Source organism: Syngnathoides biaculeatus, chromosome 19, assembly GCF_019802595.1.
Source record: "Syngnathoides biaculeatus isolate LvHL_M chromosome 19, ASM1980259v1, whole genome shotgun sequence".
Classification (NCBI taxonomy): domain Eukaryota; kingdom Metazoa; phylum Chordata; class Actinopteri; order Syngnathiformes; family Syngnathidae; genus Syngnathoides; species Syngnathoides biaculeatus.
In genome coordinates this window covers 13,342,064-13,366,357 of record NC_084658.1, presented here as the reverse complement: position 1 = coordinate 13,366,357, position 24,294 = coordinate 13,342,064, and the positions used below count along the sequence as shown (strand labels likewise).

At 46.2% G+C, this 24,294-nt stretch overlaps 1 protein-coding gene across 4 annotated transcripts in view; it reads left to right on the top strand.

The window, feature by feature from the left end:
- Nucleotides 1-11,396: 11,396 nt before the first annotated feature.
- Nucleotides 11,397-24,294, top strand: part of boc (BOC cell adhesion associated, oncogene regulated) — a 35,032-nt gene continuing 22,134 nt past the window's right edge. Inside the window, exons 1-4 of one of the 4 annotated variants that reach the window (XM_061805157.1) lie at nucleotides 11,397-11,563; nucleotides 12,835-12,916; nucleotides 13,290-13,394; nucleotides 13,767-13,820. The gene's annotated coding sequence lies outside the window, so the exon portion shown is untranslated. Of the gene's footprint in view, nucleotides 11,564-12,834; nucleotides 13,395-13,766; nucleotides 13,821-18,838; nucleotides 19,149-24,294 lie in introns of those variants that run through there. The other 3 variants (XM_061805156.1, XM_061805155.1, XM_061805158.1) reach the window with 3 other exon arrangements.

Below are 24,294 nucleotides of genomic sequence, written 5' to 3'. Positions count from 1 at the left end.
AGAAGTTTTGCAGGATGTGTGTGTGGTGTGTGTGTGTGTGTGTGTGAGAGTGTGTGAGTGTGTGTGTGTGTGTGTGTGTGTGTGTGTGAGTGTTGAGGTATTTGTGCGCGCGTGCGCAGGCGTGTCCACTGCAGCTGTGCAACGTTCTGATCTGAAGCGGCCCATTGGTTGCTGTGAAAATATTATCACAAGTGTTTATTATTGCTTTGGCGTGAAACAGTGGGAGTGTTGTGTATTCCTGCACTATACGTGTGTGTGTATGGGCAACATTCGGTGTGGGGGGGGGGGCATAGTATCCGTTTCCCACCGGCCAGCCCCCCAGCCTTGCGGCCCATTGCACCCTGGGTAATAGCGAGGCCTTTTGGAGTTGATTAGTTCCGGCTGGATCCCAGATAGAGTTCTGACAGCCAGGAGAAACGATCTCTCAGCGTGACCCCCTCCCCTCCCCCCAACCCCGCCACCCACCCCCACGACCCCCTCGCACATGCACGCACATACATCTCAGACACAATGGCGGATGCAGAGGGAGGCATTTTCCAACAATTGCACTTGTCCCCGGTACACAGGGGATGAAAATTTGGATCTAACTTAATGCAAAAATTTGTATTTTTCATCAGAAAAATCTTTCCAAAGAACCTCCCTGTCATAATCCAAGATCAGGGGTGTCAAACTCATTTTTAGCGTGGGGGCGCATTGCACTTTTTTCTGTCAGAGGGCCATTATGTCTGTGAAAACATCAAAAGCTTGAACTGACCCATCATTCAATTTACACGTGAAATTTAGGAACTCGTTTTGGAATCAGAAATTACTCACTCAAAAATGTTTGGAATCTCGTCATCGTTTGTTATGAAATGTGGAGATTTTGGTACAGATTTGAACAAAAATTCATGGAAGTTGATACAGATGATGTATCACATTAATGTCATTACATTATACAATTTGTTAAAACGTCATCACACAAATGACCATTTTTTTCAAGATGAGGTCGTAATATGATTTTTAAGCCAACATTTAACAAGGGGAGGCCGTCCTGTTTTGAGGAAGTGAATTAAAAAAAATACTTAAAGCATTATTCTCATAACGTTATGCCTTTTTTTTTTTAAAAACTTATGTCGGATTTATGTGATGTTGCGGCATAATCTGATCAGAGTTTTTCAAGATGCAGATGAGCAATCAGTTTATGTTAATTTGTATTATCGACATGGCCGTGCACATTTTTCAAGTGGTACAAACAGCGTAACCCGCGTTTAGTACCACTGCTTTCACTACAAAACACTCACAGTCCATGATGGATGCTCGGATCAGCGGCATTGAACGTTTAGAGTTTTGTTTTTTTTTTTTTTTCCTCTCTTTTTCCGGCTGCGGTACAAAACGCGGCGTCCAGCGTGTCGGACACCTGTGGCCCGCTCTGGCATCCCTCACACACATTCCTCCGGGGGAAAAAAAAAAAAAAGAGAGCGTCATTCACACACGTTCCCGCTGCGTTTCCAACACTCCTCTCTGCAGTTTGCCCCCCCCCCCCCAATTTACCCCCACTGAGATGTGCTCTTTCTCCTTCTTTCTCCACACTTAATTGATTAAAGACCGTTTTCATAAATCAATTTGGGATGCACATCAGTCAGCCCTGAATGGGCGGGGCCCCCCCCCCATACCGCTTCCACCACCTCTCTCCCTGTGAGCGCCGTTATTAATCTACCTCAGCATGCCCTGCCACTCTCACTTACAAACACACTCCCAGAGCTGTGGAGTTTGTTTTCTTTGGCGTTGCGACGTGAAATATGCAAATGGCGGCGCTGGGGGAGGCACACTGACGGACGCTTTCCACTCAGAATTCACGCTGCAGGGTTTTTAATTTATAACTGATCAAACATTTATTGTCTCTCTCTTGTTATGTATGTATAATAGGCTATATATACCCTTTGTGTTCATATAGCATTGCTTGAAGTGTTATAACACGGTAACGATCTTTTAACCAGTCAACGCGTTATGACAACTTTCCCTTCAGAATACCTATGCTCGCGTGCTAGCTTAACGCTAATGGCAGTCACGCAACTCAACTCATTTCACAACAAGCGGCGGTTTGCCAGAAAAAAAAAAACTGTAAATCTTCCTCTAAAAAGAAGCTTAATGCGGTATATTTCGACGAAAAGTTGATGTTTGCTGTCAGAGTAGTTACAACTTGTGTATTTATGACAAAATAATTTCCCTTCAGATTATCTATGCTAGCATAATGCTAATGTTAGTTTTAAGATAGCATGCTGACGCGTTATGACAACTTTCCCTCCAGAATACCTATGCTAGCATGCTAACCTAACGCTAATGTTAGCATTATGATAGCATGCTCTGAGAGCAAACTTCAACTTTTAGTCACAATAAACAGTTTGAAGCTTCTCTTTAGAGGAATATTTACGTTTTTATTTTTCTACCGAACCGTCGCTTGTTGTGAAGTGCGTTGAGTCGCGTGATTGCCACCATACGCCGCTCGTATCTCAAGTTTGTCCTTGCAAGTCAAAGCAAAAAAAAAAAATTTGCAAAATAGCATTTTCTACATTTTTTTAGAGTGGATTGTTTGATTAAGTTCCTGTTTTTACTCCGTTGTCATAGCGACTAAATTTCAAACTGAATGTATTACTATGCAACAGCTCTGTTTCTGATTCTTCATTATCACGGCTGTGATCTTTGCCCCCCCCGACCCCCCGACCCCCCTTCGCTCTGGAAGCTGCCGTAGTGAATGTTTCGACGCGAACGTAACCGTGACACCACCCTGTCTTATTAAAAGAGCCGTGCGCCAGGTCGCAGTGCATCCTGGGAGCCGTGCAACAGCTGCAAGTGATATGCTTGGTTTTTCTTTTCCCTTTCTTCGCTGTCCCACCTCGGTCTAGATTTTTATTATTTTCATTTTTTTACACTTTGCCCTTTTTCTGACTCACTTTCTCCCCCTTCATCTTGATCTTTTGTTTCCCCCGACACACACACCATCATATCCCTCCCTTTTGCACCCCATCGCTCCACTTTCGACTCGTTTCTCATTCCGTTCCTCATACCTCCATATTTGGCGGCAGCCCCCCCCCCGCCCCTCTCTCGGGGGGGGGGGGGGGTTGCGGGAGTGTTGGCTTTAGTGGTAGTAAAAGTGGCGTTGCCTTTGAAAACAGTTTGTCTTAATGAGAAGGGGCGTTTGTGGGGGTGGTGTTGGGGGGGGGGTTGCGAGGGTCACAGCTGAAGCCAATTGCGGACCCTTTCCTGTCTGAGGTGCCGCTGGACCAGGTCAAGCAAGCTCAGGGTCACGCTGGGCCGTCGCTCCGGCTGGATCCTGTTGCTGGTTCTGAAACATTGCCAGCGTGTGTGTGTGTGCACATCTGTTTCTGATCTCACAGAAAGCCTCACTCTCCGAACCTGGAGGTGCTGGCGTGCTCGAGGATTTGGGTTTGGGGCGGGGTGGGGGTGCGGAGGCGGGCTGGGGGGGGGGTTATTACACGAGAGCGAGTGAGCGCGCACACATTTCGCCACCATGTTGCGCCGTCACAAAATAAACATAAAAAGCGACGAAAAACACCTTGTACAACGGCGCCTTGCGATACGTCTGACCCAAGCTACACGTGTTTTGAGATAAGAGTGGGTTGACTGAGCGCAAACTTGAGATACAACAGAATTCCGAAATATTGTCTTAAAATGACCCTTCGTGTTTATTTCTACTATCAGTTTCATTTTTCTGTCAAACACAAAAAGGTAGTATTATGGTAGCTTCGCCTTGAGTCTGCCATCTTAAAGCTAATGCTAACATAGGCGATGATGAGCATCTATGTTGCTGTTAATACGCTATAATAACTCATATTTCAACAAAAGCGGTGCAGCAACACATGTAGACAGATCACATAACACTATTTAATCGTACTCATTACAGTTTATATAGCACCTTTAAAAACACGTTCACAAAGTGCTTTGACAGCCCAAGTAGAACACACGTTTACAATTATGTTATGACAACATTAATAGAGAAGCCCCACACTCTGCAGGAACCCAACAAACCCAAATAAGGCCAACAGGTTTTATGTGGAATGAAGAAACATAGTGAGGTAAATACATTTTAAAACACAAAACGAGGTATATTAAAATAGCCATCATCAGGAAATTAAAAGAAAAACAATAATCCAAAATGTATATCTGTGCTATATTCTTTATCTTCTGCAAAGAATGACAGTACATGATCCCTACTTGAGTTCTAGGGAGGACACGCCTCGCTGCAACATGATTGGCTGCTGCATCCTGGCAACAAAGTAAGTATGACATATGAATTATACTTTAGAGCTACAACAACACAATAATCGACATAACTAGAAAGTGTAGCAATAATCTTTAAAATGGTAATTTATGATGTTATTTGTGTGCTTGTGTAAAGTTTGACATAATAAGATAAAAATGAAATGTTTGCCTGGACGACTTGAAATGAAATAACATTATTTTATTTTGTGTTTTTAATTTTGTAGTGAAGCGGCAACAGCAACAAAATCTTTTCGGGTCCGTCCCCTTCGCAGCTGTTATCGCTCCCCGCGTCCTCGCCGCCTTCCCTCGGCTCTCCCCCGCCCCTCTCGCCCCTTCCAGAAGGTACGCCGCACATGAAACGCGGAGTCGCTCTTTGAAGCCAGACGGCCATAAAACAGCCGCGTATTAAACGAGCGTACCTAACGAGCCGCAGCGGGGAGCCCTCCCGGAACCGTGTCGCACGGTAATGTCGGCCGTGTTTGCTCCCCGCCCCGAACTTTTGGGGTGGCGTGATGGACCGTCGCTTAGCGTGTGTCTCACATTTCTGAGCTTCTGGGTCCAAATCCCAGCTTCAGCCTTCCTTTGTAGTTTTTTTTCCCCCCACTTTTCAAAAACGAGCGTACTCGGTTCAGTGACTAAATTATTCGTGCGTGTGAATGTAAACATGTATAAATTATTTGTCATAAGTGGGCCGCAATCAGCTGGCGATGTATGTCATCTCTCGTCCGAAGTCAGCTGGGATAATTATGGCGAGCGCCGTAGCACAAAAAGCACAGTAGTGCCTCGGTTCTCGAGCGCAATCCGTTCTAAAAGTGAAAAGTTTGAAATCCAAAGCGCCTTTCCCCATTACAATTGATGGAAAATGAAATAATGCGTTCCGAGCCTAAAAAGTATTTTTTTAAGCGTTTATTTTTAGCTTTTCCTGACAATAAACTACATCGTAGAAATACATGTATAGTTTAAACACTTTATATAAATAAATCATGAAAGAAATATATTTATTTTGTGCTGAAAATGTACAGTATTACCGATATTCAACTGCGAAGCCAGATTTTTTCCTAAATTACACTAAATTGGTTCTGTTATGCTCAATTTTTTCCCTCAGAATCTTCGTCTCATGTTTTTATGTTTTGTTTTTTATGTGCTACACACACACACACACACACATGCCCGCAGCTCGGCACACCTGAGCCAATAAAGCGGAGGCGTTATTTTGGCAGCCCCCCCCTGTTCTATTTCATTCCTGCCCCTGTACTTAACTTCTCCCAAAACCCCTGAACAATACCACCAGGTCCACCTCGTGCTTCTACACACACACACACACACACACACACACTCCTCTCCCGGTTCCACTCCTGAGGGCCCTCTTTCCTCTCCCCTGTCGGCTTTTTTACAAGGCCCGTCATCCCTGCCAGGGCTGTAAAAAACACATCTGGAATCACACTCTGCCCCCGCCCCACCACCACCCAACACATGCACACTCCCATAACAAACTACAAACACTGAAATAACACCACCGGTCCAAAGTGAGATGTTTCTAATGAGAACTGGTGTGTGTGTGTGTGTGTCTGCGCCGCCGGTGCTGGCACAGGTACAGCAAAACCCGACGCAGCCTCGCCGACTCTCTCCCAAACGCCCGCCCGCCCGCCCACGCAGGCCGAGGCCGTTTTGGATTGGGCCCGTTCCCGTCCCGCCTCCGAGAGCGCTCGGCCGGCCGTCTCACGGTCTGAAGCGTGACTATATATACATTTAATAAGGGCCTTTGCGGCGTCGTAATGGGCACTTGGGCTCAGGCGACGGCCCGCGTGGCTCGGGATGCGTTGGCGGCAGATACAGGGAGGAGAGCGATTGATTCGCACCTCTAAAAATCCCGACCTTCGGGCAGAAACTCTGCGCAAGCGCTTGACAAACACGGTCGACAGATGTAAACATCCACTGGAGTGATTGAGTCAATATTTATTCATCCATCCATCCATCCATTCATTATCTACCGCTTTTCCGGGTCGGGTCGCGGTGGAAGTAGCTTCAGCGGGAATTCCCAGACTTCCCTTTCCCCCAGCCACTTCTTCCAGCCCTTCCGGAGGGATCCCGAGGTGTTCCCAACCCGGCCGAGAGACATAGTCTCTCAGGCGTGTCCCGGGTCGTGTCCGGCGGGATGTGCCCGGAACACCTCACCAGGGAGGCGGTCACGGAGGCATCCGAATCAGATGCCCCCAGCCACCTCATCTGGCTCCTCTCAACGCGGAGGATCAGCGGATCGACACTGAGCCCCTCCCGGATGAACGAGCTTCTCGCCCTATCTCGATTTCAGCTGAGATGGGAACCAGCTCGCCCGTGACCCGAAAAAAGTGGAAAAATCGTCACACTTTCCCCTTTTACCATCAGCAGTACCTTTCTTTGGCGGTATCACACATAACCCCCCCCCCAAACGCCACTTTTGTGGTGTCGCTCCTTAGCTTAGATCAAACTCATTTTGTAGTTACGGTTTCCCTCAGAGGGCTGTTATGACTGTGAAACCCTGAAAATCTATCGCCTCCTCATATTTACGCGTGAAATTTATGAGCTAGTTTTGAAATTAGAAATCAAGGTTAATGTTTTTTAACGTATTGCTGATGCTTGGGTACACAATAATGGTTGCAATATCTCACCATTATGATTTATTATATGACAATTTGATATTTTGGTACGGATTTGGAAAGTTCATACTCATAATTTGCCTCCGCAGGCCACATAAAGTCACGCGGCGGGCCGGATCTGGCCCCCGGGCCTTGAGTTTGGCACCAGTGGCTGAGATGCCCAATGGGCTGAATCTAGTCAAGTTTTGTTGGACGTTTGAGGCCCATTTTCCAGAAATTAGCTGTATATGAAAGAGGGGAGGGAAAATCCCTCCATCTTGTACTTCCTGAAAGGGATCCAGTGTTGGATAATAGAAGGCTTCAAAACCACCCAGAAATCTGGCTGGTTTTTTTTGGTTCCTTTTTTTTTTTTTTTTTTTTCAAACATGCAACCTAATCAGAGCGATGGGTTAGCGGCGGGCACAGAAACGGAGCGAAAGGCACGGAACGGCTTCCCGTCTTGAGAGGTTGGCTTTGCTTTGCGGGGCGTCTAATCAGCAACATGTGCCGCTTGGACTCGGCCCGCACCATCAATGCTCGCATTTTCTGTATTTGAGTGGGGCGTGTTGGGGGGGGGTCTGCGGTAGGTGACCCCGTTGATCCTCCTGCAGAACCTTTTATTGGTTTGTTTTGTGTGTGTGTGTTGTTTGTACCCGTCGACAGCTGGGACCCTCGTGAGGATAAGCGTCAAAGGAAATGGATGGATGGGGGCAATTTTGGAGCACTGCTCCGATAACAATGGGCACGCTAAGGAAATATATGTTTTGACAAAAAAAAAAAACAGCAAATCCATAAATGGGAATGACCTCATGTGTAGACAATGTATTTTTATAAATAATAAGTCTGCATATGAGCATTTTAAGATGCATTTTGGGATGATTTACATGTTCTTCACTTTTCAGCCCTGCAGAAAAATAGCTTGTTTCCTACAGTCTTTTTTTCCCCTCTGCAAAAGGAGATTTTCTTTTCCTTTCTCGTTTCTTTTTGCTTTCTCTTCCTTGATCCTCTCGCTCTCTCTCCTCCTCCTCGCCAGCTTTGATTGACCCCCCCCCCCAACATCACTCCCCCCCCTTCCCTCCATCCCCGGGCCTTCGGCCAGATTACTGGAGTGGTTTCCTGAGTCTGCCCAGATTAATGAGTGTATAACTCACTGTGTGTGTGAGTGAGAGAGAGAAGGGGGGAGGGTTGGGGGAGGGGGGGGGTGGAGGGAGGATGAATGCCTCACCACGCCGCAAGTTGTGTGCGTGTGCATGCATACTGTACAAGCCCGTGTGTCTGTTCGGGGTGGGTCGAAACGCGACCTCCAAGGCAAACTTTTTATTCTGCGGCTTTTCCTCGGAATCAGGGGGGGGGGGGGGATCGGATCTCGCCCCAAATCACCAGAAGTGACCGTGATTGCAATCAAGAAAAATTTGCGTGGAAAACCTTTGACCTCCCCTCCCCCTTACGCCCAATAAATTAGGTCAGAGGATGGGCAAATATCATTGATGAGCGCCGGTGTGTGTGCGTGCGTGCGGATGCTAAAAGCGCAATCACAAGTGATTAAACCATCTAAAAATAATCCAATGATGAGAGCCACATGTTGAATTATGTATGTGTGTGTGCGTGTGTGTGTGGTCACAGAAAGCGAGGCGGAGGCAGCCTTGAATCAAAGCAGCGGGGAAAAAAAACAGTTTGTCTTCTCTCTGAGCTCTGATAATAACGCCACGTGAGTCCCCTTCGCACCGTGTTTGTTTACTCTCACAACTCACACACACGAACGCACCGTGATGTCAACGCGCCGCACCAGCGTCTTCTCGGAGACTCGATCGCATGTGAACGTAAACATATCGCTCGGAGGTGGAGGGCGGGTGGGGTTCCTGGGGGGGGGGGGGGTCTCGTAATGGCCAGGTGGTTCCAGTTATGGATTGCGGACGAAAAATCGAAATAAATGTGTTTTCTTAGTCAGGTAGGCTTGAGTTTTCGTCGCGTTCGTCCGCTCAGAAACAGCTGACATCTTGTTTTTGTGCACAACCGGGCTGATTCCGATTTTTGCGACGTGAGCGACTACGTCACCGGTGTCAAACTCGAGGCCCCCGGGGGGCCAGATCTGGCCCGCCACGTGATTTTTATGTGGCCCCGCGGAGCCAAATCTAGAGTGTCAATTTCCATGATTCTTGTAAAAATTTGTACCAGAATTTCAGATTGTCATCCATCCATTCTTTTTTCTTGGCCGCTTATCCTCACAAGGGTTGCAGGGCATGCTGGAGCCTATCCCAATTGTCAACAGGCAGGAGGTGGGGTTACACGCTGAACTGGTTGCCGGCCAATCGCAGGGCACTTCGAGACAAACAGCCCCACTCACAATCACACCGAGGGGCAATTTAGAGTGAACCACCACGGCACCACAAATTGTCATATAGCAGAAATGATAAAGTTGAGATATTACAAGCATTTTTGTGTGACCAAACGTGAATAGTTGAAAAACACACGACCCTTGATTTCTGATTCCAAAACTAGTTTGTAAATATGATGAGATGATTAAATATTGGGCGGCACGGTGGATCAGCTGGTAAAGCGTCGGCCTCACAGTTCTGAGGTCCCGGGTTCAATCCCGGACCTGCCTGTGTTGAGTTTGCGTGTTCTCCCTGTGTGAGTGCGGCCGTTTGTCTCTATGTGCACTGGGATTGTCCGGCAACCAGTTCAGGGTGTAACCCCGACTCCTGCCCGTTGACAGCCGGGATAGGCTCCAGCACTCCCTGCGACCCTCATGAGGATAAGCGGCAAAGAAAATGGATGGATGGTACTGGATGAATGCCTTTTCTCATATATTTGGATATCATGATGTGTCATATCTATGTTACGACACATAACCCACATGAAATCCTTCCGGGTCAATTGTATCGACATAGCGGCAGTAAAGTGAACGCCACTTCGCATCACTTCACATCTGTGGTCCGAGGAGATGTCAGTCATTAATTGACTGGAGGTGGGGGTGGGGGGGGGTGCGTGGGCGGGGCATCCCGCGACAGGGTAGAGTGGGCCGTGCAAGGCGGCGTGTGCTTATTTGATAAGAAGTCGTCCGTCCAGGAAAGAAAATAAACAGCCCGAGCGTGCAGCTACTGCGAGAGCCGCTATTGGAGCGCAACACAATATTTACACACACGCGCGGAGACACGACGCTCATGCTGCAGCTTGCACATGAATGCGCACGAAATCAAAATGCTTTATAAAACATGACTTTTTTTTTTTTTTTTTTTTTTGCTGGTTTTATTCTTGTCTGTGTTGACACTATCACGATATAAATCACACCAGTTTTGACGTTCATTGTTTTTCCCCAATTATGCTTAGCTAAAATTGTGTGCAGAAGCAAATTCTCCATCTTTGGATGTATTATTAGTATATAACTGTACTATGAATATATTGCACCGTAACTAGATGAAGGATTCTCAAAGTGTGGTATGCGCCCTCTAGTGGGGACATGAAAAAAAATCCTTGCCCTAACAACAATTCACTTGTATTTAACTTTTCAGTTCAATGTATTGCCATTTCATCTTTGACTTTTTGTTTCAAAACATTTATTTAGGTATATTTTTCCTACAATATTTATGTTCTGTACATTTGAATTGTATTTAAACACAATGTTGCAACTGTGTTTAGTGTTACATTGGTTTTAATGATATCAGGATGTGTAATACCTGTGTTACAACAGCTTATCGACACATTTGTATCGCGCGTCCATCCGTTTGAGTCGCACGGATGATGTATTCACGGTACGCGTTATTTTTTTTTTCCAGTATATCGATTTTCACGTCATATCACTCAGTACTATTGCGATAATATCAGTAGCATGATTCCCTCTGTTATTCAAGATTACTCATACGTAGTGATTGATGTGCTTGTGAATTCCCCAACGAGAGAAACGACTGACTGAAGCAAAAAAAGAGGCGAGGAAGAAGGGGTGGGGGGGGGGCTAAAATGATCCCTGAATCTTAATGTTTCCCACATGCTTTGGAAAATATTCGACACATACAGTATGATTTGTTGCGTATGGGGGGGAAAAAACACACACACGGGCTTAAAAAACAAAAAAGCTTCTGTCAAAGTGACATTCTCAAAGCCGGCGTTGGGCGACGTTCAACGTTTGCCGCGCGCAACCCCGCCACCGCCCCTTGAGCAGCGTCGGGGAAACATTGTGGCCTCGCAACTGAAAATGAACAGCATGTTTTTTTTTCTTTCTTCTTTTTTTGCAAACAAAACAACGCTTTGGTGGTGTCCATGTCGAACGAGTGGGTCAAAATACCTGCGTGGAGAACTGACAATTGAACCAAAGTCTCAAAAACGGGTTGTTAGAAAGTTCAACAAAGTCGGTCCGTTGCACAGCACACATAATATCTGTTGATCAATTTTTTTCCACATTTTGAAGGGGGGGGGGTATAATTCCAAACTGGTGCGTTTGGCTGTCACTTTGATGTTGCACAATCTGTTTTTGTGCGAGCAGGCCTCTTGAGGATCCATTGTTTGTTTGTTTGTTTAGATAAGGAAGGAGAGGGGCGGTGGGGGGGGGGGCCTCTGACCCCGTCCAGACCCCGAGTCCCGCCCTCCGGCTGTGACTGACAGATAGCATCGGTGTATCGTGGCTCCTCATCAGACGGCTCCGCCTGCTCGCTCTGATCTGGGATCGGCCCCTGAAGCCCCCCCCGGAGAAGGTACGGAAAACGCAAACGTTGGATGTGGAACTCACAGCGCCATCTTGTTGTTTTTTTTTTTTTTGTTATTTCTCTTGGATACCAGGCCACGCTATGTTGCCTGCAAGTCACCGGGTGTGTATTTCTTGGAGGGGGTGAGCTCGGCTTCCAATATAAAGACTCATTGAGTGAAGGGGGACCGTGGGCCAGGTCTGGAGGTGCACACGCACGTACGCGCGCACATCGCCGAGAAACACACACAGGCCAGTGTGGAGGGCTCCCGAGGGCCAGGAGGGGGGTGGGTGGGGGGTGACTATCGTTTTCCTTGTTAATTACGACCGTCTGGCAGACTGGAAAGCAGGAAGTCCAAGAGGGAGCGATGGAAAGAGGGAAGGAGGGGAGATAGATGATAGCGCAGGGAAAGAGAAGTGGGGGGGGGGGCAGGATGGAGACGTCCGAGTCCGGTTTGGATGGTAAAACCAGGTGCGTTAGCCTCTATTATTTCATGCCGACCATGTCCGCTATTTATGCGCGTGTAGCGAAATCTTTTCCAGAGGGGAAGAGGAAAGGAACAAGTTGAGATAATGCGGTTGCACAAGTGTGCACACCCTCGTCGACACGAAGCGGGGATGTGGTTGTTTTCAGAATGGACCATTCAAATTTATGTGAGAGTGCCTTTGATGAGGTCCAAATAAAGTTCAGCTGTTCTAGTTTTAGTTAGGTAGTTCTTTTTTTTTTTTTTTTGCTTTTGTACAAAAGGTGATTGCTACTTTTAACTGTTCATCACTCCCTCCACCTTGACAGCTCTCTGGACGCCCGGTGGGATACTTTGTGGTCGTCTCTAGTCGTGCATTTCTGTGTTTTTCATCACGGAGCGATGGGAATATTCCCGCTCCCCGCATTAAAGTCCTCGCCGCCTTTCCTCCCTTCACACGTGATATACAACAAACTGGGCCTTTTGGCCCGGACCGGCTCTCGGGCCGTAACTTTACCGCTCGGCCCTCTTCTGCCGTCCATTCGTCATCAGACCTCCCCTGACCTTTGCTTGAGACCAAACATCACACAGCCACACACTGAGTCTGAATATAAAAATTGACTTTTGGAAAAAAAAAAAAAAAATGAAAGTGAAAAAGTGGGCCGAGCAGCTGCGGTGGCGAGCGGAGCAGGCCTAGGATTTAACTGGCTCCAGGTCCAATTACCAGTGTCTGCCGCATCTGGACCCGGTTACAGAGGCGAAGCGCGGTGCATGCCATTAGGGATATAAATTCACAAGTTTTTTTTTTTTTTTTCAGACGACGACGCTTGATGATGCTTGGGGCTCAGACGCCAGACGGAACCAGGCTTACGGCTCTTCTTGACAAAAGCACCAGAACGGTTTCTTTTACATCAGAACATACCAAACTAAGCTGAACAAATCGTTCAGAATTAATTCCGACCCGACCCAGAAGTTTGTCAATTTGTTATTCATTACTGAGAAAAAGTACTGTGAATCCAATGTTTTTGTACCATCACGTGACCACTCAACTGTATGCTAGGGTTTCATATTTATAAAAACTATTGACAAAATTGGCTTTTTGTATTAGTTGTCAACAGGTTTATGCGATAAAATGACCAATTGCAATGTAGAGTGACCATGTAAAACATTTTTCAACTTTATAACACCCCTCCCACAAACTTTATATGCACTTCAACTCATCATAACACACTTTTTTAATCACATTGTGAATCAATCCATCCCTTTCCTTAGCCGCTTATCCTCACAAGGGTCGCGGGGAGTGCCGGAGCCTATCTCAACTGTCAACGGGGCAGGAGGCGGGGTACACCCTGAAATGGTTGCCAGCCAATCGCACAGGTTGTGAATCAGTTTCAGCACACACAAAAAAAATATGTTTATGTTCAGTGACAACATAATTGTTTTGAATGAAAAGGACATTTTGTTTTGAATATTACACTATTATCCCATGTGATGATTGAAACATTTTTAACGTCCCTTTAGGATTTGTATGCAAGGAACCCCCCACCCCTCATTCCTTGGTCGAGCTACACACAGAAAACGTACACAAAAACACACACGGTCACGTTTTCATGCCTGTGAAGCATGTTTGAGTTTACCCGCGTGTCATCGCCTCGGGAACTTTTCATATCCGGAGATTTTATTGTTCAGTTTCCTTCCATTATTAAGGCTTACAGTGTGTGTGTGTGTGTGTGTGTTTTCTCATTCCAGTGCGATTGTGCTGCCGAGGCACACATCCAAGCTCAGGTGGGGTCGGACCTCAGGGTGAGTTACAGTTCCGCGCATGTGTCACGATGACTCCACTTAGCGGCTCCCCCCCCGTGGAGACGGCGGGATGTCATTTTGTTTGGCCGCCGTTCATTTTCGACTCTTCTCCTCGCTCGCCGACGTCGACGGGCCAAAAAATTCATAAGCGTAATCCCCCTTGCATCCTTTAAGCTTCTTCTTCCACGACGCAACGGCCACAGAGGTCCCGTGCAATATCCGCTCGACTCGTGCTACGCAATTTTGTCTCCGTTTGAAAAGGACTTAGGAGGCGACTTTAAGATAAAAATAGTGTATTAAAGTCATGAAAAGACAGCAAGAAATGGATACATTCCTTTGTTCCCTTAAACTGGCTTTTTTTTTTTTTTTTTTTGCCTTTCTAAAGGGTTTTCTACACTTCTGTTGACATTTCATCACAATTTGTCCCTGCTCTACAATAGCTAGTGGGCTAGCCTCGCAATAAATGGTAGATTTAAAAATTTCTTGACATTTGTAGTTTTTCCACTTCATTTCTTATTCGTGAAAGATAAACAGATGGAGTGTCTTCGCAAACATTCATCGAGATTTTCCTTCGTTATTTCTCTGATAGCGTGCTAGCTATAACGGGCTTAGCAATAAATAGATAACACAATGTTCTAAGATAGTAGGTCTACAAGATAGATACGCAAGCGTCAAATATCAATATTAATCGGTCTGACGTACACTGTTGTCTGGAAAATCCAGGTTTTAAGATAAAAATAGTGAATTTAAGTCACGAAAAGACCACAAAAATGTATACCTTCCCTTAAACTGGCCTTGTTTTTTGGCTTTCAAAGGGGTTTTCTACACTTTTGTTGACATTTATTTCATCACAATTTGTCACTGCTCTGCAATAGCTAGTGGGCTAGCGTAGCAACAGATGGTGGATTTAAAAATTTCTTGACATTTGTAGACATTCCACTTCATTTCTCACTTGTGAAAGATAAATGGTTAGACTGTATTCGCAAATATTTGTCGAGATTTTCCTTCGTCATTTCTCTGTGATGGCGTGCTAGCTATAGCGGGCTTAGCAATAAATAGATAATGCAATGTTCGAAGATAGTAGATCTACAACATAGATACACAAGCGTCAAATATCAATATTCATCTGTCTGATATTTATGGTTGTCTTGAAAATCCATTTCAGTGTCCCACACTTCTACAGTTTCTTAAAATATTCCAAAAGATTTTGTTCTAAAATAAAAATAAAAACGGAGCCATACTTCATTTGAAGGCGAGACACGTTTCCCATTCATCACGCACACGCTTCCGCGAGGATTCGGACAGTTTCCCATGAGCTCTTCGGGGTATTTTTATACATTTAGGAATGGAGCAAAACGTCGAAAAAGACAAATGAGTCGTCCAGCTTTGCTCCACTTTTTTTTCAGCTGACGCGGGTTTTATTTTTAGGCGTACGCAGGAAGTGAAGCTTTGGCCGCTACGCCGTTGGTTGACTCTACCTCCCATCATGCTTCATTAATCCCGCTTATTCCGACACGCCACTTGCCGAAGGACACCTGTTGATTAAGTGTCTTGCCTGTCGTTAGGATATGAACCGCGACCCACTGTGTTCGCAGCTCCTCTCGTTCAATTATAACACGATATATCCCACAATCTCCGCTTTCCTGCTCTTGGCCCTCATCTGGGATTGACTGTTTCTTTACCAAGAAGTGAATATGCAAACATGGAAAACATATTCTTCCCAATAAGTAGTCCTGTTGGCTTTATATTGTTCCGCAGTCTCAACTTTGCTGGGGTGTTCCTCTTTTTTGCTGGAATTAGTCTCCCCTTGGATAAAATGTGGCTTCCTGTGAAAAAGTACATCCTGGATAAACTCATCCTGCTACACAGTCTCTGTTTTGCTGCTCTCTGCCCTTAGTCTCCTTTCAGATAAGATGTTCTCAGACGTTATGGTGTATTGTTATATAATCTTTGCTGTATATTGTTCCGCAGTCTCCACTTTGCTGGGGTTTTGCTCTTTCTTGCCAGAATTAGTCTCCTCTTGAATAAAATGTGGCTTCCTGCGAAGAAGTGCATACTGGATAAACTCATCCTGCTCCACAGTCTCTGTTTTGCTGGTCTCTGCCCTTAGTCTCCTCTCAGATAAAGTTAAGATACTGGACATTCATAATCCTCTCTTGTTGTCATTTGTCGTTATCTCTCAACCACACAGTTTTGTGTTATGGGGTATTGTCATATAAACTATTATACGTTCACTGTGCCCTTAGTCTCCTCTTGGATAAATTGTCTCCTTGCTGAGAGGTAAATACTGTACAGCAGAATCTCGTTCTTCCCAATAATTAGTCCTCTTTTCAGTGTTATGCGCCACATAACATCAATTTTGCTGCAGTGCCTAGCGTTCTTGCTGCCCTTAGTCTCATCAGGAGACACCCCCACACCCTCCATTGTTTGTTCGTTGACCTTGTTACAACCGATGTATTCAGTGCTGTGTGGTTTTGACTTTCCTCGGTCCTTTTGGGCTCACAATACGCCGCGGTCTCCACGATCCCGCCGAGCGTGTTTTCAGCTCCTCTCATGATGTCATCAGCGAGTCTAACTTGCGGCTTCTTCAACGAACTCGCATCTCGATGACAAAAGCCACGTCCGCAGCGTTCGCAGGGAAGAGCCGTGACGCGACGACTCGCACGTACAGACATGTCGTCGACCCGCACAAACCGCGTGCACTGTTTTGAAATTGAAGCGAAAACATGAGGGGAAAATGCAGATGGCATAAAAGCCACTAATTTTTCTATGACTCAGTGATGTAACGTAAGCTTCGACAGAAGATTAATGACCAGCAACAAGCAGGTTTTGTTTTTGTGGCTGTTTGGTCACAGCAACAAAATTAAAAAAAAAAATTTCCCCATTCATAACTTTTCCTTTATTTCCACAAGTTTTTTTTTTCTCTCGTTTGTGAAGGTTTTCTTCTGTATTTACTTTTCAGCAACAAGGTTTTATCTTCGAGGAGAACATTATGGAGAGAAAAAAAATGTGGAGCACTGCAGCAAAGCGGAGACTGTGGAGTATAACACCCCAAAACACTAATTATTGGAATCCAAATTTGTGCATGTGTGTGTCCGTGTGTTAGGGAGAGACTCTTGGTAAGGATGCAAACTTTAAGTCTCCTGTTATTCTTACTAAGGAGGTCCATTTTATCCAAGAGGAGACTCTGGGCTAAGTGCAGGGAAACTGAGATTTTGAAGTGAAACACCCTCATCGGACTAAGTACCGGGAAGAAGTACTTCAAATACTTCTCGGTAAGTGAGCCTGAGGGCCAAGTGCAGGAAAGCGGAGATTACGGAGTGTAACATTGAACCCCGGCTGACCAGGTAGCGCCGGCTTTTTGCCAATGTTGTTTACGTGTCTCTTCCAGCAAGAGGACAGACCCCCCGCCCAATTCAAAACAAGCCCTCCACGGCACCGCTCCCCACCCCGCTCTAGCTGTCCATGCTGGGCAGGATGAATTAGCGGGGGACAAAGGGCTTTGTGGGCCGGCCATGAAAGGCCCATTAAAGGCGCTGCATCCCCCAGAGGCCCTGCCCCATTGCACACCGCCTCCCCAAAATGGCTCTCTCTCCCGGCAGGGCCGCCATCCCAGCATGCACCGCGGTCGCGGCGGCAGATTGTCATGCAGATGATTATGATCGTTGTTATGAACGGAACGGAGAGCGGAGCGGACTCGTCCTTCGAGGGTCTCGGGCCATGTTGTGTCAGATGTCTCCTGGCTCATTGTTTGACTCGGTTACCGTGGCGACAAAACTCCTCTTTGCCCCCCGACAGCTGTGTCACTCCCCGCGATTGCACTCCCCCAGTTTCCACTTTCGTGGCAGCGGCCCGCTCTGTCGCCACAGACTTGGGAAACGTTTTTCCTTTTTGGAATTAAAAACAGAACAATGGATTATACCATTTGACATTTGACTTCCTACACGAACATAGACTTTTTATTAAAAAGTAGGGGCAGCACGGTGGGGCAGCTGGTAAAGCGTTGGCCTCACTGTTCCGAGGTCCCGGGTTCAATCCCGGACCCGCCTCTGTGGCCTTTTGCATGTTCTCCCCGTGCCTGTGTGGGTTTCCTCCGGGTGGGCACTCCGGTTTCCTCCCACATCCCCAAAACATGCAACAATTCATTGGACACTCTAAATTGCCCCTAGGTGTGATTGCGAGTGTGACTGTTTGTCTCTTTGTGCCCTGCGATTGGCTGGTAACCAGTTGAGGGTGTACCCCGCCTCCTGCCCCGTTGACAGCTGGGATAGGCTCCAGCACTCCCCGCGACCCTCATGAGGATAAGCGGCTAAGAAAATGCATGATACTTGATGAATCCCTTTTCTCATATACTTGGATAGCGTGATGTGTCACATCTGTGTTACTACACCTTATCGACACATTTGTATCGTGCGCTGATCCGTTCCGCGACCCTCGTGAGGATAAGCGACAAAGAAAACGAATGGACGGAACTGAGTCAGGACGCTCGCTTCCATTTCCACATGTGCTGAGTAAAAGGGAGGATTACAAACGAAGGAGTTGCGGTTAACGGGGAGGCTGCGATCGGTGTAGTAGAAAAGTGTGTAGGGGGGGGCGGCGGCGGGTGTGTGTGTGTGTGGGGGGGGGTATTGTACAGTTCAAAAAACGTGACCCACAACAGCACAGCTGCACTGGAGGGCCTGCGGGCCTCAAAAGGGGGGTGGGGGGTCATTACAAATTCTGCGCATACCAAATCAGGGGGATGGAAGTGGTGGTGGGGCTATGTCCTATTTTGGCACCTTCCAGGACACCGTAGTCTTGGGAATTTAAAAAAAAAAACAAAACATAAACAAACTCCATTAAACAGTGAGTTGGATTGCTTGGTTTTAGTTCGCAGTTGGTAGAGCAGTAGTACTATGATGTGGTGTGGTGGTGGGTTTTTTTTTTTTTTTTTTGTGGGGGGGGGGGTGTGGGGGGGTGTCCAGTGCCCGCATTGTTGAGGTTCCTCCTCCTACTTTGGGAAATGGGAGGACTGGGAAGGCGTGACGAAAAAAAAAAGTAGGAGGGATGGAGGAAAGAATTGTTTGAGAGCTCAGTCATCCAAAAAACTTTCAGTGTGAGAAACTTTTTTTTTTTTCCGGGGGAGCAAGCAGAGCAAATGTCGCCGCAGTAAATTAAAAAAAAGAACAAGTGAAGAATAAGGAGGAGAAGACGGTTTTTTTTCAAGCCCCCTTCCCTTGTTTTTCTTGTGACAGAGGAGGACTACACGCACAAAAAAAAAAGTCGAGTAGAAAATTGCTTTGCTGAGAAGGGGAAAAAAAGGTGCAAGCGCTAAATCGAGCAGTTTCGGTGAGTTTGGATCCTTCACGTTACTCGTTTTGAATTAAAATACACGTTAAATGGTTGCTAAAGTTGTGTGTAATTTGATAAAAAAAAAACTGGAAAAGTGATGTTTTGCGTGTTGCTGCTTGGTCACGCTTGTTAGCGTGATCGCGTTTGTGTAGTTTCTAAACGTGCTAGTCCAGCGCATCAATGGAGATTTATGGAAAACTGCGCAGAATCGTGTATTTTATATGCTTTGCCAAAATGTGAATTCGGCTTATTCCACTACTTTGTTGCCCCACGAGTGATTTTTCGCTCTGCTTTAGGCACTTTAAATACGTTTCAACGTGTTTTGGACCCGAAAGTAACACGTCGCGTGTGCTTTTTGTGACTGATAATCGCCTTTTGACGGTGTAATTTTGCTTTTTTTTGCACGTTGCGCAGGCCGCAGGCTGTGCACTTCCAACCGTTGGGGGAACACGCGGACACGTTTGAGCTCTGCTAGGTTTACGTACGACGTCTGCTAGACCTCTGTGGAGAAACTATGTTGTCCCTGCGCGCGTTGAACGCACCATTCTCCCGCAGAGATTTGAGGGGATGTTTTTTTGGCATCTACTGTATGTTGTGTGCATGTGCAGAGGATCCTGCCTTGATGCTGGCCAATCATATCAATACCCTTTGGGTCACGTGATGCCCAGCGAACGGGTGATGATGAAGTGTTTTGCAGCATCCCATCCACGTTGTCATTACGTGTCAATGACATATCAATTACACACGGATTGAACGTCAAGAAGTTCATCTAATTGGGAGCAGGGTTAAGATGGAAGATTTTGGAATCGATCATGAGTGTGGAGGGCCCGTTTGTGCATATTTGGCCGGTGGCCGCACCAGCACCAAAGTCAGCTGGGATGAGCACCAGCTCACCCGCGACCCTAATGAGGGCGCAAGGGGGACACGCATTGTCTTTCTCTTGATCGCTTCTGACAAGTGCGGTGGGACCCGGTTGAAATTCGGCCTGTTTATCAGCGCCAGTGATTAAAAAAAACCACAAATGCATAAATCATTGCTGCTTGCCACTGAGGTTGGCGGTTAATGCAGCCAGAACGTTTACAGCTTAAACTTCCCTCTTTTGTTTGCAGTTTCCCTTGTAAAATCAAACCTTGGACTCCAGCAGTTGACATTATGAAAATATTGTGCCTCCTTTCTCGCTCTTTAATACAGGAGACCTTTATTATTCCCTATTCGGGTATCATTATGTATTGCCACAACATCGCCGTACAGTATACACTCGGGTTTTGAACAACTAGAGGTATTTTTTTTCCAAGTTGACGCCAATTTGATGACCGTTGCATTGAAGTCGTTGCGATTTTCTCGTCTCCATAGTATGTTGCAAGAGTGTGTTGTAAGATGGGACATCGTGGCCAGGCTTAAAAAAAAAAACAGCAACAAGGCATTTGTGTTTTTCGCTATTTCTATCTGACTTGTGCTTTTTTTTTTTTTTTTGTCTTTGTGGATAGACTTGCATATTTTCCAAGTGAACGTCTGGCGACAAAGACGAAGCTTAACTTTGCGCCGCCGTCTCATTCTTCCACGCTCCAGCTGGTAGGAATATTTTAAGACGGGCTGTGATCGCGACAGCCGAAGCTAAGGGGGCTAAGCGATATTCTCATCCAAAACCGTCTTATTTTCGTACTCTAAGATCCACATGGACCTATGAAATTTGTGACAGAGTGTTATCTTCGGGCAACGGCCGTGGACAGTCGAGTCCAGTACTTAGTCCTCTGTAAACTGGCCAATTTGAAGACAAGATGTCAAAAACGCGTGATTTACGATTAGCCGTCTCCAAACATCAAACGCCAATGCGACTGTTTAGTCAATTAATCAGTTCAACGTCGACAAAAAGGAATGATTGAAACAGGAAGTTATGGAAACATCAAGGAAATGATCATGTGAGGTACAGTAGTGCCTCGGTTCTCGACCGCAATCATTCCAGAAGGCCGGTCGAGAAGTGAAATGTTCGAAATCCGAAGCGTGTTTTCCCATTACAATGAATGGAAAATGAAATAATACGTTCCAGGCCTAAAAAAAATAGTTTTTTTAAGCGTCTTATTTTTGTAATAGCTGTGCCTGATAATAAACTCTGTAGTGGATATACGTGTATAGTTTAAATACTTTATAAAATTAAATCATTTAAGAAATATATTTATTTTTTGCTTAAAATGTATGCTTTAGTAGTAGAGTATGCTAGGCTAGGAGTGCATTGCCGTATCGAAAACAACTCGGCCCCTAGCCTTGTAAACTTTTTTTTTTTATCAACAAAAGTGCAGAATAACTTTAAACAAGCAATAAGGAGGGGGGGAAAAAACAGTTTTTTACTTGCACAGAAAGTAACGTACAAAAAATTTGGCGCAAATCCCTTCCTCGCCAACACTATCCCCAGCCAACCGCTGCTCGTTTATTAGAATAAGAAGCAACTTTTTGAGACCTGTGGCCTCTGCTTGCTCGACACGGTCGCCCCTTTAACAACATCACTTCTTTTTTTCACCACGTCGTACTCCCTCGATACCTCTGAAAATACGCGCGCCAGATTCTTATTCAGCCATCGAATCCTTTTTAAAGTCGACAGTTTTACGCAGCATTCCGTTTTTTTCCTCAGGGGCGCGTTCGAATTCACAATAACAAATCGTCGTGGGTCGGCCGGTCAGGGCGTTCGAGTACCGATTTTCGTCCGAAAACAGGAGCAAAAAAAAAAAATGTCTAAATTGTCGTCCGAAAACCGAGGTACCAGTGTACCACTGCCATTGGCTCATGATATAATGCACTTATTGTCATCATCGGACATATTGAGCAAAGCAGCGCAGGCTGCCCGTGTGAAATGACTTTTAATTTCGAGCCTTTTTCCTGTATTCTTGAGAAACTGTTAGTATTGGCCTGTCAAGGAATGTAACGGTGTGTATTTTGGCGAGCGGCCACTCGAGCGCCGTTTTCCAAATGTGTGTTCTCACCTGTCGCCAATTGTGCCGTAACTTTGTGCAGCGTGGCGCGCTCGAGCGGACCCCCGTTAAAACAGACGTCGAGTCCGAGAGGACTCGCTCCGGAGGCTGTCAGCGTGGATCTGGGCCGGGGAACCATTTGGTTTGTTGTTTATATGCAGAAGAGCTTGATTGCTATCACCAGTTTGCTGAATAGTCGCAGGGCAATTGTTAGCATTCATTTTATCCGTTCTTGTTAAAACCGGGACTCGAACACAGGAGACGTAAAACAATTTTCATTTATTTACCACCCGACCCACCTGTTGAGAATCACTCTTGTAGTTATGTTATTGTGTATTATGAGCATTTTATGCATTTTGGGGCTTTTCACCACAGCTCCTTTTGAAGTGAAATGGTTTTCAGTTTTGCGTGGCACGGTTTTAAGCCCACAGGCTCTAAGTTGCCCACCCTGGTTGGAGAGGGTGTAACATTGGCGACAAAAGAGAAGTGGAAGAAAAGGAAAACTCCTTCCTTGAGGGCTCGCTTTCATCTGCAACAGCGGGACGCCCGTGCGGGCCAAAGCAGCCGGTTTCGGTGCTTTCGGGGCGTCCAGTCAGGGCGGTCGGGGGCTCCTCGCTCGGGCCTTTACCTGTGTGGTCCTTCTGGGCGGAAACAAATAGCCGGAACGGAACTCTAGTTTCTGTTAAATAAGGATGAGTTACAAAATCCAAAATCTGCCTTGTTGGGAAAAAAAAAAATCATACATCTGTTAATCATTTTTTGTTTGTTTTTAACTTTATTAAAGTGTAGTCTGGTTATTGCTTGAAAGGGTCTCTGGATATTGGCCTGGCCTTGCCGGCAAATCATTGGTGGAAAAATTCAGTGTGTGGAGACAACAAAGGTGTGAAGTGTACTTCGTTATACTGTATATTTTGTGCCCCCCCTTTGAGGGTCCCCTGCCCATCTCTGCCCATCCACAGAGGGACACCTGGACTGGGGGGGAAGGGGCTCCATACCTCTGCCCACATCCACTCCTGAGCCTCGTTGCCAGCTTGGAGTGCATTGAGAGGGTGGACAAGGGGGCAAAGGGGGGTTCTGAGGCTAATTAAACGCGCCGCCGTCAATCGGGAAGAAATCCCTTGCCGCTCCAGGTGCCTCTTACTGGCTTATGGAAACTTTTTTTCCCACGCGTTTAAGGTGAGGGGGGGTCTCAAATCAGGGACCACAAGCCTACCATTTATGATTTATCTTTTGCACGAATCTGAAAATAACTGACGTTGCCTTATAATGACCATGGGTGGGGGGGCACTGCAATACAGCAGGAGTTTCCACAAATAATGTGGGATAGTTTGTCCCCAAAAAATGTCCAAAATGCTGAACTTGCAAAATCTTAAACGTGAATATGCAAGGGTGCACCTTTATTCTCATAATTTTATCTCCTTCCAAAAATATAAAAAGAGTCACTGATAGTTTAGTGGTACACACGCCTGCATTTGGTGCGGGCAGCGCGGGGTCGATTCCCGCTGAGTGATGGTGTCGATATCTGCCCTGCGACTGACTGGCGACCAGTTCAGGGCGCAGGCCGCCTTTCGCCCGAAGCTAGCTGGGATAGGCTCCAGCTTTCCCGCAACCTTTGTTAGGATAAACGGCTTGGACAATGACGTGACAAAAAAGATATATATATATATTTTTTATATTACGGCTGTCTTTTTTCTCCCAAAATAAATTTAATCCCTTTGGCAGGGGAGCATAATTTGGAAATTCTGATTAATTAGTGTTGAGATTATGCAGGGATAGTGATGGGGGGGGGGTCTGCTGTGAAGGGTCCCTGGACACAAAAAGTTTGAGAACTTGTTGTCTCATGAAGTTTACCCTCTCGCACACACTTGCAAGCGCACACATTGCTTGTTTGCTCGCTAATCCACTCCAATAGGAGTCTGTGTGTGTATAAACTCGATGTTTGGACAGAGATTACGGGCTGTTGTTAGCGACCCGCTAATAGCTCATTCACACAGATTTGTTTAACCTCATCATCTGGATTATTGTTTTTAAAAAAAAAAAATGCCGGAATGTCATCTTTCCCGCCCCGGGAATCCGGGGCAGCATTCCGAGGATGTTAACCGATAATCACATGTAGACCGGCAGAGACGATGAATTCGGCGGGCAGAAGAACGCTTGTCCCCCCCCCCCACCCCGCAGGG